The 20,919-nt window shown below is 39.8% G+C and overlaps 1 protein-coding gene across 11 annotated transcripts in view; it reads left to right on the top strand.

Moving 5' to 3' along the window:
- Positions 1 to 16,550: 16,550 nt before the first annotated feature.
- Positions 16,551 to 20,919, top strand: part of ZNF532 (zinc finger protein 532) — a 114,897-nt gene continuing 110,528 nt past the window's right edge. For 2 of the 11 annotated variants that reach the window (XM_027868878.1, XM_027868889.1), the window contains exons 1-2: positions 17,452 to 17,528; positions 19,408 to 19,516. The gene's annotated coding sequence lies outside the window, so the exon portion shown is untranslated. Of the gene's footprint in view, positions 16,712 to 17,445; positions 17,529 to 18,359; positions 18,454 to 18,610; positions 18,917 to 19,407; positions 19,517 to 20,919 lie in introns of those variants that run through there. The other 9 variants (XM_027868881.1, XM_027868882.1, XM_027868879.1 and 6 more) reach the window with 9 other exon arrangements.

The following is a 20,919-nucleotide window of genomic DNA, read 5'->3' on the forward strand; positions in this document are numbered from 1 at the left end:
CCCCTCGGATCCTCTATCGACTATGCAGAAGGCTTTCTTTTTACTTTTTGTGACTTTAGTGCAGCACATAAGCTTTCCATTTCTCACTCCTCACTCTAGTCACACAACTGACTCCATTCTGTTTCTGATCATGTGCTTCTTCCATTTCCCCCCATATAGATTATCATTAGAATATACTGCATCCTCCTTATACATTACCTATGCAGTTGGATGGCTAGTTCATCGACTGTGTGCTTATATTGAGGTTAGACACTGTAGATTGACAATGAATTATTTCCAGAACTGAATAATGTGAGTTAGATTGCATTTGGGAAATTATGCATTTACTATTAATGACCCCAAGATAGTCCCTAGCACAAAGCCCTGTCTTTTAAAAATAAATGTTCTCCCAGTGATGCTGTGTAGTGTTGAATATTGAGATACCAAAATCTCTGAAGAATCAGGATTTTGGGTGAACCAAAGGATGATGAAAAAACTACAAATATGTGTGTGCTAAAATAGGAAGAATTAAATGAAAATGCTTAGTATATTAATAAGTTGATGCCAAATGCATTTGTGTGATAATTCTTCTTAAATGCTAATCATTTTCTTTTACTATTTTCCTTATTATTTTTTTATTTGATTATCTTTATTAATAGTTATTGCTTATATTAAATTTTAAAATAAAAAAGAATTTATATTGTAGCTATGTTGGCAGATATAATTTTCCTACTCTGCTAAACTATAAGCTCTTTGAGGGTATAAATCTTTCATTTTTCACATTAATGATTCTCCTAATACCTAGCATAGTTCCTTGTTCATAGTATAATAATAGTATACAATACCATGAATGTTCATTGAGTTGAATCAAATTGATTTGAAGAAACTGAAGATCCTTCAATATAGTAAAAACTGGATCAGAATCCCTTTTGTATTTGGTCAGAATCCATTTGCAGGGATATCTTGCTGTCAAGTCATAATGATCCGGGAACAGGGAATGCTGCTAGCATTCCAAATTAGATGGTTCCAACCCCACCTTCCCATCTGCCAGGAATGCCTCAGGATTCAAGGAGGAAGGATTACCTTTATCTTCTAGCTATATCCTCTCTCTCTATTCAGCAGTCCTCTGTAGGCTGCCCAGTAATATGCTCCACTACTTTTTCCTCATGGCAGAGAGATATTTTTGGATATACATCCAAACTTGTGTTATAGGAAGTGAAGCAAGTGTTATAGGAAGTGAAGGAAGGAGCTAGAACCTGCTGGCCCAGTACTGATGAGGTTGAAGTTCAAGATGAGTTAGTTCTGCTTGTGCGCAATTTGCTGGAAATGGATTCTTGCAATGACACAAAGATGTAAGGGTAAGACCTTGTCAAGGTGGGTGGCAAAAGAAAACCTTTCCCAGAAAAATGTGTAAAGTTAGAGATATAGACATTAATAAGACAGTCTCCCTGCCCTCAGGATGTTCAAAATCAATAGAAGGAAAATAATATGCAAGGAAATGATGTCCTAGTTATTGTACTTCTAAAGCACAAGAATAAAATGGGGGGAGAGCAAGAAAGAAGGGAGAGGAAGAAAGAGAAAGGGAGGGAGAGGGAGATGGGGAAGGAGAGAGACAGAGAGAGACAGAGAAAGAGAGAGAGAGACAGAGAAAAGAGAGAGACAGAAAGACAGACACAGACACACACACACACACACACACACACAGAAAAAGAGAGAGAGAGAGAGAGAGAGAGAGAGAGAGAGAGAGAGAGAGAGAGAAATCTTAGGGGGGGGGAAGACTCTTACCACTGTCTTTCTTTTTCTTTCTGGTGCTGACTCTTGAATTGCTGGAATTTGGTAATCTAGGTCCTCAAAGAACAAGATGCCTCAATTGGCTATAAAGTTAATTCAGTTCAACAAACATTTAAACATGTTTAATTTTACTGATTTTTTACATCCATCATCTTCATTTCCAAATATATTCCTCTCACTCCTCTACTCAAAAAGTCTTCTCTTAGAATAAAGAAAAAAAAGGAAATGAAAAAGCAGTTCAACAAAACTAAACAACATATCAACTAAGTCTGATAGTATATGCCCCTAGTCTCCCACTTCTGTAAAAAAAGAAAGAGTACATTTTCTCATCTCTTTTTGGAGCCATCTTTGATCATCATAATTATACAGCTTTCAGTTTTGTTGTTTGCATGTGTGTTATTTTTTCCTTTTACATTTCAACAAATACTTATTAAGTGATTACTGTGGGTAGAGCAAAGCCCTGTGCACTGGGGGAGAGATATAAAATTCAGATAAGAAATGGTCTTGTCCTCATGGAGTTTACAGTCTTGTTTGGTAGATATGACGGATGAACAACTATATTACACGATAATTGTGTAAGAAAACTGCAAGTAAATTGCTTTGTGAGATCACATTGTGACCCAAGGAAGATGGAAAGATGAAGGAAGGCTTTGTGAAGGTGGGAGGCATGTTTTATTTTACTTTTAAAATAAATTTTATTGATCTTTTGATTTTTAAATCACCAGAGTTTTTCCCAGTATCTTTCCCTCTTCTTCCGCCAAGAAAGTCATCCAATGTAATGAATAATTTTTAAGGAAAAAAAAAAGGAAAAGAGGAAAGAAGAGACAAAATGTAGCAAAACTGATGGATCCGTTAAAAGAATTTGAAAACATGTAATGTACCACACCAGTGAACTGACCACTTCTGCACAGGAATGGGGTGGATTGCCTTCTCATATCTCTTCTCTGGAGCCCTCTTATTTGTAATTTTACAACATTTCCTTTTGATTGTTTTGTGGATATAGTAGCTCTGCATAAATGTAGATATAAGAGCTATTGAATGCTTTTGAAATGAGGAGCGACCCAACCAGCTCTATAAATAAGATGAGTCTGTCAATGATGTGAAGAATAGAATGGAACAGGGAGGAAACAGATAAGAAAAGACTTGTTAGAAGGCTATTGTAATAGTCTAAGCCATGTGGGTTCTATACTAGGATGATGGCAGCAGGAATAATAAGTAGAACGTGGATATATAGGGTATTCTAAAAGTCTTAGTGAAGTTTAAAGCTTTAACAGATTAAAACTATGTAGTTTTATATAAAACTATAATCAGTAGGACTCAATAACTCAGCTAGATATAAGAAAGAAAGAGAAAAAAATTCAAAGATTATGCTGAGGTTTTGAACATGGAAACCTGGGTAGATGGCAGTGCTACTGGCTGAAATAGCCCTCAATATCAGACATTTTTGCCTGATTGTCACTCTGTGTCACAAGGGAGGGTTTGATCTTCAGGAAGGGGAGGTCCCTTCCCTCTCCCCCAAATACTGTCACGTAAAAACAGGTTGCATCAATAAAATGTATTTTTTCAAAGGAATAATGAAAATAGGATGAATCTTTTTGGTGGAAAAAATAAGCTCAATTTTTTTATATTGAGTTGGAGTTGCTACTGGGACATTCAGGTAGAGATGACCTCTTTGGCAATTGTAGATATGAGTGTAGAAGTTGAGAAAGAGGTCAGGGCAGAAGATTTGGGAATTATTTGCCTAGAAGTGATCATTGAAGCCTAGGAAATGAATGAGATTAGCAAGGAAGAAAGTGAAATCTGAGAGCACTTATTAAGCATCTATTCGGCAATGTGCCAGGCACTGGGGATAGAAGGACAGAAAAGAAAAAAAGAGAGAACCATATAAAACAAAACCTTGGTGTGTAGTAGAATAAAACAAAGCTGATTGCAATAATGAAGAAATGGGTAAAGAGCCAGCAAAGAAGGCTAAGAATTGGTTAGAGTATGTGAAAACCAGGAAAGCATGTGACTTTTGGTGTAACCCCTGTACCTGAAGCCCCTCCCTCCCTATGACTGCAAAGGGTAGAGGAGAAACATCAGAGAGCTCCTCCCAGATATTCCACTTAAGAAAAGGGCCAGCCCAAGGTAAGGTTTCCCATCAGGCTACATCATGCCCCTGAGCCAGGTACCCTGTCCCCAACTCCCTTTTAAGTTTCTTTTTATATGTTGTCTTCCTTCTTTAGATTGTGAGTTCTTTGAGGGTAAAGACTGTCTTTTGCCTTCTCCCCCCCCCCCCATCTCCAGTGCTTAGCACAATGTCTGTTACATAGCAGGCACTTAACAAATGTTTTTTGACTAACTGAATGACTGGTCCATCCCACTTCCAGGATTCTGGATTCACAAAAATCAAGGTCTTAGCCTGGGTGATTACCTCCCCACCTTGACTTTTTTCTCTCTCTAATTCATATCCCATCCCAGAGTTGAGTCTTCAGAATATAGTTTAGGTGTAGCTTGTGTCCCGGTTTTGCCAAAAGTGGGTAACAAAGGCCCCAACTCCCACACAGACACTCAATAAATGATAAAGACACTGGGTATTTATTGGGCAGCCTTTATTTCTCCCATCACAGAAAATGGATAAGATGCAAAGCTGTCATCAGAGCCTATGAACAAATATAGAAACAGTGTTCATTCTATCAAAGTCCCTCCTGAAAGGTAAAGATGGCTGAATGAATATTTCCTAATCACTGTATACCTACACTGTCCAAGCACCTAATGGTAATAACAAGTATAGTAAAGTCCAGCCTTCTTGCCAGATCTTCAACCTGATTTCAGGGAGTCTTGGACTTTCATGGGATCACTGTTCTATTGGTAGTCCTCTTCTCCTTCAAGGAGTAAACTGTTGAGGAAATCTTCCCCTATTAGGCTGGTGCCTCACTGGGTATCCTCTAATGAAATAAATCTGGTACTCAGGATTTCAAGGCACAGAAACAACCATTCTCAGGAGCATCAGACTCTGATAGGTGCTCAGAAAGGGCAATAAAGACAATATACTTCCAACAGAGGCTTGAGGTTCATGAATTCCCTCTTTTCTCTGGGATTGGGCAAGCACAGGGTAATAGATATTTTCTGCTCCTGGGGCAGGTCTTTAGACTCCATCTCTCCTGACACTCAATTGACAATCATTCTGGAGGAAGCCCTAGTCACTGGGAGCCAATCAAGAGTTTCCTATGTCCTCTCTGTGAGATGATGGAGCATGCGTGTAGCTCCATGGGAGGCATCCTTCCAACAAAGATCCATATCCTGTAATATCATCAAATTAATTAGGAGATTCTGCAAATTGACCAGGGGCTCCCCTCACCATCTTGCTTACTGTGGTATCTCAGAAGCCTAATTTACTTCCTGTAACTTGAAAGTATATAGCAATTAGAATTTAAAATTTGCCAGGTTTTGATATCTCTTTAAATTTTTCAAACTTCATAATTTAAACCATAGGTTTAAATCCTAGGTGAGAGAGATAGTATGATAGAGAGCTGCCTTGAAGTCAAGAAGATCTATTCTTGTTCCAGTTTTATCTCTTATGCAAGCTGGATTTATAAAATCCCAGTAAAGTCACTTAATTCTCAGTGTCCCCAGGTAACTCTCTAAAACTATAAATTACAAAGCAGGTGCTTGACCAGCTTTAATAGTGGGAATTTCCTCACCAAGAGTTCCCTCTACCAATGAAATCACTGGCTTGATCTAAAAACCAAAATGAAATAAAATAAATTCTAGGTGAACTCATTTAAATGGAGAAGAAAAAATATATCTTTAATAGTACAATAATATAAAACCATCTTTTTCAGTGTTTGATCTCTTGTAGACAAGAGAAAACTTGAGTGATGGGCTTTGAGAGTCTGAAGGGATGTAAATGTATAAAACTGGGAGCAACCAACAAGGTTAAGTAAGTGCTCAAAATCCAACAGCTAGTTAGAGGCAGGGGGGATCAGAACCTAGGTCTCTAGGCTCCCTGTCAAGTGCTTGTTTTACACTACACTCTTCCCTTTGATAAAAACTCTTTCCAAGCACAGGTCACTATTGTAAAGAAGCAATTTTCTCTCTTTGCAGAAGAAAGAAGCCTGTTGAAAGAGGTGAACATTTGGGGCTCCAAATTGCATTCTTTCTGGCTGCGTGCCATCTGAGAAAAGTCACTGAAAAGTAGAATGCCATGGGTCACAAGAATTATTCAGCTGAGTAAATATAAAGGAATGATTAAAGAGAGAATTTTTTTTAAAAAAAAAAGCCCTACCTCTAGGTGCTGATTCCGATCTAACCAAAATAATTTAATCTTCAAGATAATATGACAACACCAAAGTGGAACTGATCAAAATTGAAGCTGGCTTTTTGGGAGCTAGATATCAAAGCAGGAAAAATATTTTAGAGAATGCTTTCTGGGACAGGGGGAGAGCTCTTATATTGATCAATCTTTAATTGATGCCTTGTTTTCTGGTATGCTAGGAAAGATAGTCCAAGCAAGAGATTACAGATTAGTAGTGCAATAGTGAGGAGAAGGGATGGGAATGATAGCTGTATGGTGCAGGCACACTGGAAAAAAGCAAAGAGTGTAAGGCATTGGCAAAATCAGGATTTAATCTTTTAGTGCCATTTCTGGCTCCAATCCAGTTTGGGCTTTTAGGAATTGTAAACAATTTCTCCATGATAGTGATTTGGCAGCTTATGAAATATGCTAGTGGTCTTCATCTAGTATCTGGGCCAAAAAGCAAGTATATTTTTACCAACTGAATCTCCATGACAACTGACAGTTTTTGGATGAGCTGAAGGAGGCCAAGATATGAATAGAAGTGGAACTTCTGACACTTGAAATGAGATGGATACTGTAGCATTTTGCCATTGTTGACTATTGTTATTTAGTCTGTAAATATGTTCTTCCTCTGAAGTAAGTTCTACAGGGAGAATTATTTTCTATATTCCTACAGTACTAGGATAGTATGCTTTGTGCATGAATGATGCTAAATGGTGACAACTCTTCTGATGGTTCTATGTGCTTAGTTATACTGTATGGTTTTCTGCAGTGTGCTTGCTTAGGGACAGCTAAGTATGGGTAGGGATTAGAAGAAGGCAGTAGAGCAGATGGAAAGATGGCATGATATTGATAATAAAAATTACAATACCCTATGTGATCCCTAAGGGAAGAAAAAAGGATTCTACTTATTTTATTTTGTCAAATGAGATCTGTAAAGTATTGCCTCAGGGCTGGGCACATAACAGGTACTTAATAAATGCTCCCTTTCCCTTTATATAGGGTTTTATTTTTAGGTGATAAAGGGGTCCATGAGAGACAGTGTGCCATGTTAGAAAAAGACTAAGCCTAATAGTCAGGAAGACTACCTGGGCTCCAATTCATGTTGACTCTAATGATGAACAAATCATTTAACTTCTTAGAACCCCAGGTAACTCTCCAAGTTACAGAACAGGTACAATCTGCATGGGGAAGAGATTTCTCACCAGTATTTCTCACTCAGATGCTCTCCTGGACTTCATCATGATCTCCAGAAGTGTATCACTCTGCAAGATGACATCAGTACTGAAACTCCAATCTCCTCAGTACCACCCCCTCATGAGCCCTTCTGATTGGACAGAGTGGAGGGCAGACATTGCAGAGCTCCTCCCACATTGTCCAATTCAGGGGAGTCCCTAGGGCATCCATCTTAACATTTTCCCTCTAGCTCCTCTCACTCTGTTCCCCATCACCACCAGGTCAGCATCTTTTTATATGTAAGATTGTGAGCAGGATCTGTCTTTTGCTTTTCTGCCCAGCAGTTAGCACAGTGCCTAGAACTTAGTAGGTACTTAATAAATGTGTGCTAACTATATCAATGAAATCTGATTTCTGTTAAAAGAGGTGTGAGAGGGAGTATATGATTCCTTAGCAAGTACAACAATAAAGAAGAAGGGGTTTTTATTTGGAAATTAAATGCAGACCCTTCCCCTTTTCCCAGTGTAGGCAATAAGTACTTACTCAAAACAAAACCTTGACTTCTCCCTCTCACCAATGGAAATACAGTAATTTTTTCCCCCCACATTTGTATTAAACCCTCAGATTTCATCTGATTATAATGAAGGCTTTGCTGGATGATTGTCTTGGACTAGAAATGTATAGAGAGTTGATATTTCCATAGCTCTATTTTCTTTTCCATTTCAGATAAATGCTCTAGATTCTACTAGGCTCCTAGAGATATGACTATGGATCATTTCCTCTTTCCCTCTATCACATCTTACTAACTAGCTTAGGACTTTGATCTCAAATCATGAAGTCTCCTTTTTTACTTTATTGGCTCCTATTTGCTCTCCAGGCTTTAATTCTCAGGTTGTATTTGCTTTAAAATGCCATGTCCTCTAAAAATGATGGTCAGTTGTGGAACTGCTCCTATATCAGGGGCAGAGGAGAGGAGATGGGAAGCATTTTGAAATATATAATGGGATTAGTAGGGATTGCCTTAAATATGAGGATATGTATTATGAATTCTAAAATAGAGATATTGAAATGGGACAGATATCCTGTTACAGAAGAAAGAGTGCCAGGTAATACTTAATTTTAATAATAGTTGTTCCCAATTTCAGCATTCCAACTCTCATTTCTTTACATTTGCGTGGGCTTGTCCTTAGTGCCTGGAATGCCTTGCTTCTTCACCTTACGTTCTCAGAATCTTTATCTTCCTTAGAGACTCAGGTGCCACACCCCCAGTAAGACTCAGAGTTAATTGTGTTCACTTTTTCTTCAGATTACCCCAAAATTCAATAAACAGCAAGTGCCATTATGTACAAAGCACTGTGCTAGATGTTGGGCATGCAAAAACAGACTCAAAATAGATCCTACCTTCTAGGAGTTTATATTCTGCAGGGGTGCTGCTGGTGGTGGATTGTAAGTAAATGCAAGATAATTTGAATTGATAAATATTGTTAGCAATGGGAGGTCCTGAGGGGACCTGAGCCTAGAAGGAAGATAAGGATTCTAAGAGGCAGAATGCATTCCTGACAAGTACTAATATGCTCATGCTAAGGCATGATGGTTGAGACTCGTGAGAGGAGATGCTGGTTTTGGGGGTTAGCTAAGAGACTAGATAGGTTGGAATAGAAAACGCATGAAAGATAGTAATATGAAATAAGTCTGGAAAGACAGAATGCATCTAGATTGTGGATAACTTTAAATGCTAGATCTGAGGAGGTTGTATTTTATACTAGAGATAAATATGAAGTCACAGAAGATTTCTGACATAAAGAATTTGAGATCCTGATGGGACACCAGGTAGAGATGTACAGTAAGTAGGCCCTTGGTGATCCAGAGATTTGGGGGAGAGATTAAGACTGAAATTTACTTTTCTGCTTTTATGTTCTATTTTATCTGGAAACAAGTGCCTCCTCCCTAGCTGAGTGTCCCAGTAGCTCCTAGAGGGCTAGGCTATTTCATTTTTGTTTTTGTGTTCTCATCCCTCCTCCACTTGATAAGTGCTTAATAAATGTTGGTTGAATTGAATTGGCTACAGTGGAGGGGGGCTGTGTTTTGAGGAAGGTGGATTCTAATCCTTAAAGTGCTATTATTGTTTTGATCTGAGAAAGAAAGTGAACCTCTGTTGAGGAGAAGAGCAGTGGAGATCTATGCCAATGCTGTTGGCAGTCATAATATGACAAGAAAAAAAAGAGGGGTCATTCTTAGAACTCTGGAGGGTCATGAGGCAACCAAGAACTTCCAAAAATGGCTCATCTAGATTATAGTCATGAATGGTAGAATCTACTACTTTATCCTAAGATAGGGAAATAAGATATGGGGCAGTAAAGAATATCCAGTTTACTTAAATATAGAATCAGTTGATCAATAAACATTTATTAAGTATTTACTATGTGCCAGACACTGTGCTAAATGCTAGGGATACAAAAAGAGGCAAAAGACAATCCCTGCTAGAGAAAGACAGGCTCTAGGGGACTCTCACAGTATACAGAAACTTGCATTCTTAGAGCAGGAATGGTGGGATACTAGATAAATTGCTAAGGGAGGAAGCCTCCAAGTCAGCACAGTGGAAAGCTGGATATGTAATTAAGGCCCAAACAAGAACTTTGCTGCTCTCTTGAGACTCCTTCCCCCTCCCCCCCAACAAAAGGCTGAAGGTCTGGGAGCGGAATGCAGACTCAGGGCTAGATGCCAGAAGAATTTGAATATTGAAGGGAAATGACAGCAGTTTGCGTTTGGAAGGGGTAGTTTAATACTTCAAACTCAGTGAATGATGCTGTGTATTTTTGTTGAAGAAAAGTACTAATGCTGTACTCTGTACATTTTAGGCACAAGTTTGTGAGAATTAAAAAAAATTTTTTTTTTCTAAATCCAATCATTTCTCGTGTGGGGAGAGAAATGTCCAAACCACTGTAATTCCCTCCTCCCCTCCCCTCATTTTGATGCATAGGCACCGAAATGCTTCTCTACTCCAAGACAATTTGAGGTTACATAGCAACAGAACCCCAAAAGGTCACAATATGTTAAAATATAGTTTTGGAGCCTGCATTCTAGAACAATAGTGACTTAATTTATTATACCTACTCTTCTCAGAGTTTCAAAAAGCTTCCTCCAACTAGAAAAGGGCACCATCTTTAAGTGGATCATAGAGTGAATTGTTTCAGTGGCTGAGGTGGCCAGATCTTAAGTAGAATATAAATACTTTTTGTCATCAGTTTGCTTTCCATCCTTAATCCATTTTCCCAAGTTTTTTTTTTCTTGACCATCTACACACTTTCCTAAGGGGAAAAGTCTGAAAGTCTGGAAAGGGTTTTAGGCTACAGAAATATTTGCTTACATCAACTAAAAATATTTCAAATATGTTTCCACACCTTAACTATGTATAGTCTGTACCCTGAAATTTCCACATAGTGCAATAAAGTATAGTTGGCCATTTAAACTGATGACATGCAGGAGAAAAGAAGGGGAGAAATGGGTATTGTCAGAGAAAGTGGCATGAGGAAATGACATGATGTAGGAGCTCAGTTTTGGGGTATAAGAAATCTGTCTTGTTCTTTAAATCTTGAGTTATGTCAATGAATAATTAATCTAGTTCCTATCTTGTTAAATTCAATATACATTAAAAAAAACAAACAACCTTCTGCAACAGAAGCTCCTGGGGTCTATTATAATCCTTTCTTCAGTTCTTCAGTTCAGTTCTTTCATCATCTATTGATGAATGTTAAGTTCACAATATAAAATGAAAATTTTAAAAATAACCTAGAGCTATCTGTTGGATGACAGGACTTAACATATATTATAGAACCACAGACTTAAATAGAGTGAAAAGGGATCTCAGAGTCCACATAGTGCAGCCTATACCTGAACAGGAATTCCCATACCACAATATCCCCAACAAGTCTTCCAGCTTCCACTCGTGGGGTGCCCTACAATCTGCTAAGTGGGTCCATTCTATTTTTGGACAGCTATAATTTTAGGAAAGTTTTTTCCTTACATTGAGCCAAAATCCTCTCTCCAACTTTCAATTATTGCTACTAATTCTACCCTCTGGGGCCCAGAAAAACAAGGACAATCCCTCTTCCACATGATAGCTTTTTAAATAATTAAAGATAGTTATCACGTCCCTGGCTACCAGTCTTTTCTTCTCTGAGTTAAACATCATCAATTTCTTTAACCAATCATTGATTCTCCAGATCTCTCATTATGCTGGTCATGCTTATAGGAAGTCCCTCAGATTTTTAAATGCCTTCCTAAATTATGGTGCCAAGAACTGAACATAGTACTCCAGATGTGTTCTGATAAGGGCCTGGTACAACAGGACTATCACCTCCCTTGTTCTGGACATTGTGCCTCTATTGATACAAAGATTTTGTTAGCTTTTTTTTTTTTTGGCTGTCATGGCACACTGACTCATATTGAGTTGTTGCCCAGTTTTTTTGTTTTTTGTTTTTTTGTTGTTTTTTTTTTTTTTTTTTCATGTGAACTGCTTTCTGGCCATGCTTTCTCCATTCTGTACCTGCGTGGTTGATTTAAAAAAAAAAATCAATCATGTGTCTTTACACTTATTCCTGTTGAACTTTACTTGATTAAATCTAGTCCACCATCATAGACAAATTTTTTGCATCCTAGATATGTTGTCTAACCTGTTCCTCCTAACTTTGTGTTATCTGCACCTTGGCTAAAAATGCCATCTATGTCTTTATTCAAGTCATTGACAAAAATCATTTGTTGCCCAAACACATCAAGTTGCAATTGTCTCCTTCTAGTTTGGTGTTAGCTTAGTCTGACCAGATAGTGTCCCAACCCAGAATCTCAGTGGATGTATGCTGTAGATTTTTTTTTCTGAAATAATTATAGTTTGTTATGCTCTAACCCAACATATGTGTTCCCAAAAAGCACCATGCTTTTCTCACAACAAAAAACTGCTTATTGGGACAATGGAGTTTAGGGGCCCTACATTCAGGAATTCTATCAGTGAGATATACATTTTTTTAAAAAGATAGGCACCTACTAAAAGTGGTACCATGGTTTTATACATGTTAAATGGTTAAGAAATACATAAATACTACAATAACTAGTGGCTGCTGCTTGGCCTACTACTGGGGCTGGATAATTCTCAGTGGGGGAGGGAATGCCTCCCCCCACGGCTTCTATTGCACCAGAAGATATACAATAAATATGGCACAAAGATCTGAAGTTTGCTTGTGGAAGTGGGTGTCTGGTGGTATAAAGAGGCGTGCAGCTTGTGAGTTATTGTGAAGTAGTGTAGTTTTCTTCCTTCTTGCTCATGGAAGAAATTAAGTATCTGCAAAGTCAAAATTCACGTTATGTTCAAAATGTTCACTAATATATCAATCCTGTTGGAACAAACTCTAATTTTCAAAATAAAAGTTATAGCAGAATTGACTATTTTATTTTCAAATGAAGATTTGCCTTTTTTCCCTCCTACCAGTCCCTTCCATGGGAAAGAACACAACACACACACACACACACACACACACATACACACACACAGAGTTACAAATACAACCAGTCAAGCAAAACAAATTCTGCAATGGTCATGTCCAAAAAATATTTCTTGGTCTGCTCTTGAATCCATTACCTCTGCATCAAGAGGTGGGCAGCATTACTTTACAGCATTAGCACTGGTCTTCTGAAATTGTGGTTGGTCATTATATTGATCAGTGTTTCCAAGTCTTTCAAAGTTGTTACAATATTGTTGTTATGATTTTTTTTCTTCCGGTTCTGCTCACTTCACTCTGCATCAGTTCATAGAAGTCTTCCTAAGGTTTCTCTGAAACTGCCCCCTTCATTTCTTATAGCCCAATAATATTCCATTACATTGATTTATTCCTTGCCACTGCAAAAAGAGGTGCTATAATTTTGTACACGTGGATCCTTTTCCTTCCTCTTTTTGATCTCTTTGTGATAAAGATCTAGTAATGGTATCACTGGGTTAAAGATATGCAATTTAAAAGCCTTTGGGGCATAGTTCCAAATTGCTTTCTGTAAGTCTTTTCAGGAGTGGGAATGGGTTTATACTTTGACATCTTATCTGCTTCCCATTCCCACTCTCCCCCCATCCTGAAAGGTCAGTAGCATGGATTTTGAGGATGGTTTTTTTTGAGATCATGAGTGCAGCCTGACTAAAGTTTTTCTCTGTTAGACTTACTGACCTGTAATGAATTAGACTCATAGATTTGGCTTCCTTGGGACCACTTTCTAACAGGTTGAGGAAATTATCTCATAAAAGCCCAGAGATTAATTTTTTAATGCTTTAGCTTGAATATCAAACCTCAAGATTCATCAAAATTAGTTTTTCAGTCTTAAAGGAATCAAAATTTTATATCCTTCACCTAAAGGCATCGACTGCCCAAGCAGCGTTTGTATTACATGAGTCTCCTTGCCATGGGAGATGCTTTATTATGCAGTTTATATAGTTAATGAAAGGCAAAGGGCTTTTCTTTGTTAGCTCATTTAGGATCACCAGAATTGAAATCTATACCATTATATCTATCCTCTCTATCTTTCTAGGGGATTCATCATATTTATTTAGTTATAAGTCCCTTCAATTTTACATTTTAGCCAAGCCAGATAATCATAGCAACCTTTTTATCATCACTAAAACCAAAATAAAATCTGGTTGGTCTTTTTGATAACCACTGGGATACAAATTCTAAAAGTGCATGACTAAAGGACAAAGTAAGCAATACTTTTAAAAAATCAATGATAAATTTAGCCTATATCTCTTTAGAGGTCATAGACCTTTCAGTTTGAAGAGTTGCATACTGCAAATACACCTAGGAAAGTGTATTTGTCACCTCTTATGTACTCTGTCTATAGAATGTTTTCCTATTTCCACTGAGGAATGTGAAAGACAGAAAGATATGTGGAGTGCTATTCTATGCCTTATGAATGAGGTCTACAAAAGAGAAAAATCATCTTAAAAAACCAAAGCTGGCATTTTGAGGTCCACTGATGGGTGTCTGCTGAAAAACCAACCCCCTTTTGATTTATACAGAAAAAAAATCCCCAAAACAAACAAAATCCCCAAGGAACTGAAATTCTTGTAGTTTCTACTTGGCATTAATGTTACATGATTTCTTTGCGCTGACCTTTATGCATGACACTCAGAAACAATAATTTGTTTCAATCTTACATAGTCAGGTAACTGCCTGGGCTGTTATAGTTGTATAAAACAGTAGGATACAGTGTATCCTTCCAAACAGTTTTTGTATTGATTTTTTTTTTTTGGTGGGGTAAAGCATTTTTTATTTTATACTTTGGATTAAAAAAATATCCTTCCAACGCTGGAATTTTATAATTCTGTGAAATGCAGCATTTTGGAGCTTATGCTTTTCAGTTGTCTATTTGTCTTGTAAGTAACAAAGTTAGCAAAATGGTTCATCTAAATCCCTCTAGAAACAAAAGGTTTTGATGATTTGTAGGAAAACTGAATCTTCTATTACCAGTTTGATATATTTATATGTTTTGAAGACTATCATAATGGATCTATTATCTGTGAATCCAGGCACATTTGCTAACCAATTTTCTCTAAGACTCTTGCTATTATGCAGTCTGGATCTAAAATGCTTTTGCAAAGTGACCTGTTCAAAAACAATCTTTGCCATCTTGAGACCATCAGGAAATTCTGAAGATGAAGACACTCCATGGAAAACATTCTATCTACTGACAATCTTGGAACCCTTTAAATCCCTTTGGCTGTTCTGTAACATGAACTGCAACAAAAAAGGATGAGGAAATACTATCAAATTGACCATAGAACCCGTCTATTAAATGCTATAGCATTTATTAAATATTATGGCATGCTTGTCATATACTTCCATAGAATATATAACAATACCATGAGTACATACCAGTAGTCTGTTGCTGACTATATATTGTAGCTGATAAGGCCATGGGCTCATTCAAGTTGTGGAGAAGAAAAAAAGAAACAAAGTTCAAGTAAAATTGAAAATACAATTCATATAAGAGTGGAAGTGATTATTTTCAGGCCTTTGATGATCTTCCCATTTTATCATATCGTACTGGCAAATGTGAGGTATGGTGGTGAAAATTTTGCCATTTACATTGACATTTCTAAAACTGTAAATATAATCAAATTTATATGCAACCACAAGCAATTTGTTATTTTAGACTAAAGAGTAATGATATCTCTGAGATTATATTTCAGTTCATTCATATAAAAAGGTTTTTTTTAATAGCAAAAGTGTTATGTTCAATTCTAAATCTTTAACATAAGAACAATGGAAGTTAATGTAAGGTGCACATCTTTCAAGGACTTTTCTTCTTCCAAATGCTCTGCAGACATTAACTAATTAATCTAATTTAAAACCAACAAAAGGAAACATCCAGAAATATTTCATGCAGTACAGAATCAGCTGGAAATATTCTTTGCTACTGTAGTGTAGTCAAATGGTATAGCAGATTTTTTAAAAAGGTGTTGTCTAGTTTGATGCAGTATTTGTAGTGGTAGAGCCAAGTGAAGTCTTAGCAGACTTGGAGAGAAAGGCATTTTTTTTTTTTTACAGATTTTCCCATTTTGTTCTATTCCCAGTGGTTGCTCAATTGGCATTGTGTGTTTTAAATTGGTTTTCAGTTTTATATGCTGTGTCCTAAAAAAAATCAGATTGTGGACATTTCAAAAACCATGACATACAAATGGATAAAACAAGAGGCTCAATCTGCAACAGAAAACATGTAATCTCACCTTTAAGACAAGGAAAGATAGAGACGTTTCAGTATTATATATGTGTTTGACTATTGTGTGCTCTTTCTTTAAAAACACCATATATGTTACATTTTAAAAAAACTTGCTTCTAGGATTTAAAAACTTGGGCTTTTTGCATCTTGTTTTCCCTTCCCTCTGAGTTTTCTTAATACCATTTTCTTCACTTTTAAAAAACTACCAAAGAAACAAAAAATGGCATAGTTTAATCAAGTCCCAATTCCTTTTTGTTCTCCGATAGCAAAATGCATGACTTTTTAACTCGTTCTCCCTACTGGGGTGTCTTCACTCCTTTTGTGGTACGGTTTAAAGAGAAAAGGGCTTCAAGCTGGACCCATAAAGAAAAGGCCCCTTCTTTATCCCCAAGTGAGAAGCTTGAAATTAATTTCTCTTAAGATTTCCCCCTTCCCCACTTTTATTTGCCACCATTACAAGGCTAACAGAGCCACCACTCCTTCTTTTCCTTAAGATTCCCCCCCCCCACTCCACCCTCAGCCTCTCGATATTCTCCAGCCATCTTTAGCAAGGCCTTGCTCTCCAGTAGCTGCGGCTTGCGGCCGTTTAAAGGACTGAGTCAGATCCCAAAATGTCTGATTGAAATACACATTGGACAAAAAAAAAAAAATCCTCTCTCCATCCTTCTCACCACCACCATCACCAGGGCGAGAGTTAAAATCCAGCAGCCCCATATGGGTGAGACTTGGCAGGTCTGTCAGACTTATTTTAAAATTCGTAATAATCTAAGCTAGTTATAAGAATAATAGCATATTGCATGCCTTTCTCTCTAACCAACACCCCCCCCCCCCCATCCTCCCCTCCCCCCCTCCCCGCCCCCCCCCCCCCCCCCCCCCCCCTCCCTTTCCTCTCTTTTGTTCGCTCGGCTCTCCGGCCGTGCCTGGGCGAGCTGGGGCCACGGCGGCACCCTCCCCTCCCTCCCTAGGCCGCAGCTTCTGCTCAGCCCCGGGCTCGCGGCGCCGCGCGCGGCCTACTCTGCCAAGCTGCCCTGGGTCGTCGCGCGCGGCTCCCCGGGAGAGAGGCACAGGGCCGCGCGCGGCGGGGACCCGAGTGCCGGCGCCCGCCTGCCCGCCTGGCCCGGGGCTTCAGACTTTCCAGGCCCCGGGGTATGTTGCGGTGGGGCCGGGCCCCGGCGCCCCTGCTGCTGTGGTTGCTCCTGTTGCAGCTGCCCAGGGAGCTGAAGCTGCCGCGCAGCCAGTGGTAGTAGTAGTAGCAGCAGCAGCAGCAGCAACAACAGCAGCAGCAGCAGCAGCAACAGCGGCGGCGGCGAGGCCGCCCCAACACACACACACACAGACCCAGGCAGCGGGAATGCAGATGACACGCCCGTAATATGGAAGCAGCCGCCGCCGCTGCCGCCGCCGCCGCCGCCTTAGCAGCAGCAGCAGCAGCCGCAGCAGCCACGACAGCTACAGCAGCAGCCGGCGGCGCCGCGCTAAACAAAGGTCATCCGAGCTGCGGCCCAGACACCCGGGCTTGACCGCTGCAAAGGCCAACACCGGGAAGGGGGTGGGTGTGCGCCTATGTGTGTGAGTGTGTATATGTGGGTGTGGGTGTCTGGAAAGGTGAGGGTCGGAGGGCAGGAAGGAACCAGGAGAGGGGGGCTCTGGGTAGAAGACTGGAATGGGTGGGGGGGTAGGTAGGTCGGGTTTGCATCTGCCCCTAGCTGCTGCCACCACTGCAGGGGTGGGGTGGCAATGGGCGATTCCTAGTCCCCTTGGCCTGACAGTATTGGCCTCTCCAAGCTCTTCTCTGGGGAGAGCTTCTCTTCTCTTTGCTGCCACTTTCCTGGGGGGTTGGAAAAGGGCGCCGCTGGAGCTAGGCCCCACGGCTTCTGAGAGGGGGCCACGTGAGCAGTGGGGCACTCCTTTTCCTCCTCCCCTCCCCCAGCACTGTCTCTACACTGTTTATTTTAAAGGGGCCTCTGTCCCCCCCACTCCTCCCCTTCTTCCCCTTCATCCTTCCTTCTCCCTATGGACATCCCCAGCTTTCTTCCCTGGGGTGAAGGGATTTGGACTTTTTTTCTCCCCAGGTACTTGAAAGAAGAGGAGAAGGTTGGAGAAAGAGGAGGGGGGTGGTGGCTGGCTGGCTGGCTGGCTGGCTGGCTGGCTGGCTGGGTGGGCGGGCGGGTGTGGGGCATGTGGTGGTGGTAGTGGTGGTGGTGACAGTATTGGGAGAGAGGGGAGGGCAGGCAGAGAGGTGGGGTGGAGTAGAGTCGGGGTGTCAGGCAGAGAAGAACCTGGTCAACAAGCCCGCAGCTCTCTGCTATGGGGTTGAAGGCCGTCGTGTGCAGCAAACGCATCCTGAGTGAGGACAGAGCTCTAGATTTTTCTTTATTGGGGGGCTCTTTGTTAGCTCCCAACACAGAGACACACATACACATATAGAAAAACACACACACACACACACAAAGATCTGAGCCAGGTTGTGGGAGGTAAGTGGGGAAAGGAAGGAGGGGGAAATGGATGTGCTGGGAGCTTCGGGTAGAAGGGAGGGGGGGAATGGGGCCCTGAGAGGCTTTAGGGGCGCTGGAGAGGTGAGCATTTCAAGGGTATGTGCATGGGTCTTGGGGGGGGGGTGATACACGATGACTTCCTCCTCCTCACCAGGACCAAAAAGGAAAAAGCAACCCCTAGCGAGATCCCCCCTGCGCTGTTGATTTTCAGGGACTTGTTGGCAACTCAGCGAGGGTTGCCATAGCTTTTTTATGTAGGGTGACCAGAACCGGCTGAAACTGGTTTGAGGCAGATCAGCTCCTGAACACAATGCAGTCACTGAGCTACTACAGTGGGATAGCAGCTTCCTCCCTTCATGGCAGCCAAAAGCAGAGGAGCTTGCAGGAAGGTACCATCCCAACACAGTATGTGAATGCACACTTTAGACACCACACAGCACTGGTATGTGTCTAATGTAGTCCTAAAAGATTCTGTATAGGGAAGAAGAGGAAAAAAAATGGACAGGTTTGCAGGATCTGAGGTTACTTAGGCTTTTCATGCCTTTTTCTTTTGCTTAAGGGATGGACAAGGAGCTGAGATTTATGACCCTTATTAAAGAAAAAAAATGTGCATTGCTAGGGTGGGGACACTTGGTTTTTGCAGTCTCTTTCTCTCTCTTTTAACAAAACCAAACCAAAATGAACTGATGTCTTTGTAATTGTAGTTTTATTTGTGACTTGGAGAATGCTGCTTTGCATGCTGTTTTCTTTTGCAGGATGTGTGCTGTCTTGTGCTTTTCATCTTAGATGCTATTAAAGGGTGTGTGTGTTTGTGTGTGGGGGCTACATCTGACTGTTGTGAAGGCCAAAAGGTAACAGTATTGTTCTAGGAATGAGCATAAATGCATTTCAGTGATGCTGTAAGGCATACATACTGTCTTTTTTTTCTTGTAGGCCTATTGACTGGGGCTGCTTTTAACCCTTTCATATTTGCAGAGGTAATGCATCTGTGTGACAGTAACTGAGCATTGATCAGTCTTTCCAAAAGGTCAAGGTTCACAAGGTGAGATATGATATTTTGAGCATGAATATAATAATTTGAAGATACATGCATACACAGATTAACTCTGACAACTGATTGGTTCACTGGTGAAGAAATTGTGGTTTGACTCTACAAGAAATACTCATATCTTTTCCAAATTTAATGGGATTAGCATGACTTTATGATGACATTGTTATCAGAGCTAACTTAGGATGGCTTCATTTTAAATAGCATGTGCATAGGCATCTTGCTGGCTACTCAGTTTCGAGAAATAGGCCTTGATAAGTGCCAAGTGCAAATGCTGGTAAGAAACCATGGGCCTTGTGGGGAAAATGCATTGTTTTGCATTGCACCACGGTCTTACCCATGTAGCATTTTCCGTATGGTTACATAAAAGGTAACTGCCTCATCAAATAACCACCTGGTTATCATTTTAGAATTTAGAGACTTTGGACTTAGACATACATTTTCTTCATTCAACTGACCAGCTTTATTTTACTTTGCAGCATTGTCTCATCCTGAAAGGGATTCATTTGGAACCAAGTAGAGGAATGTTTTAGTGATTTTGATGGTGGTGGTAGTAGTGGTGATGGGTGTGTTGGTGGGGGGGATGGATTGGATTGAATGTTGTAGTGGATTTTCTGTGGGATACATTTGAACGTGGAATAATAATGAAATACCAAAAGAACACAGGATGGGCTGGCATCCTCTGCCAAAGGATGCCTATTTCCAACGTAAAACGTCACAATCGTGGATAATGGAAAAGGCTCTAATGTCTTAAAAGTGTATTCTTAGATTTGAGTTGACATTTAAATTTATGGTGGAAAAGTAAAGGCTTTGGAGGAAGAGGAGAGAAGAAAGCAGTAATGAATATAGCAAAGTGAAGAACAAAGGCTGTTTAAGCTTACCCAGGAACACTGAACATTTTGCCTTAGGGATCCTTGCGAAAGGACTGTAACTTCCAAAAACAGGAAATCACCAACTCCAGAATCTTATCCAAAATGATGTTAACAGATATAACCAGTCCTGCCTGTTGGAGCTTAGTAAAACTATAATCATAGGGTGAGCATGGAGGGAATGATTGAAAATGAATTTTTCTGACTAGGATGAAGTGGTTATTTTGCTCTTCTGTCTGTTTAGAAGAGTAGACAATCTCAGAAACATTGAGAATTTTAAAATTAAGTTAGGTAGTGGTAGTTGTGGGCAGGATAGCTGGATTAAAGGGTGGCAGGTATATAAGGGTGTGGTTATTTATTTATTTAAAATTTTAGTGTTACTTCAGACCCTAATATATTTCGATGAAGTATAACAAAGGAAGAGAAGATTGCATTGTAGGTTAAAAAAATACTTTGTACAGTGTTTTATATGGATATTCTTTTTAGATTTGTTAAACTAGTAGAATAATGGAGCAAAATTCCTTTTAA

The sequence above is a fragment of the Vombatus ursinus genome, unplaced genomic scaffold, assembly GCF_900497805.2.
Source record: "Vombatus ursinus unplaced genomic scaffold, bare-nosed wombat genome assembly UNPS02014791.1, whole genome shotgun sequence".
Classification (NCBI taxonomy): Eukaryota; Metazoa; Chordata; class Mammalia; order Diprotodontia; family Vombatidae; genus Vombatus; species Vombatus ursinus.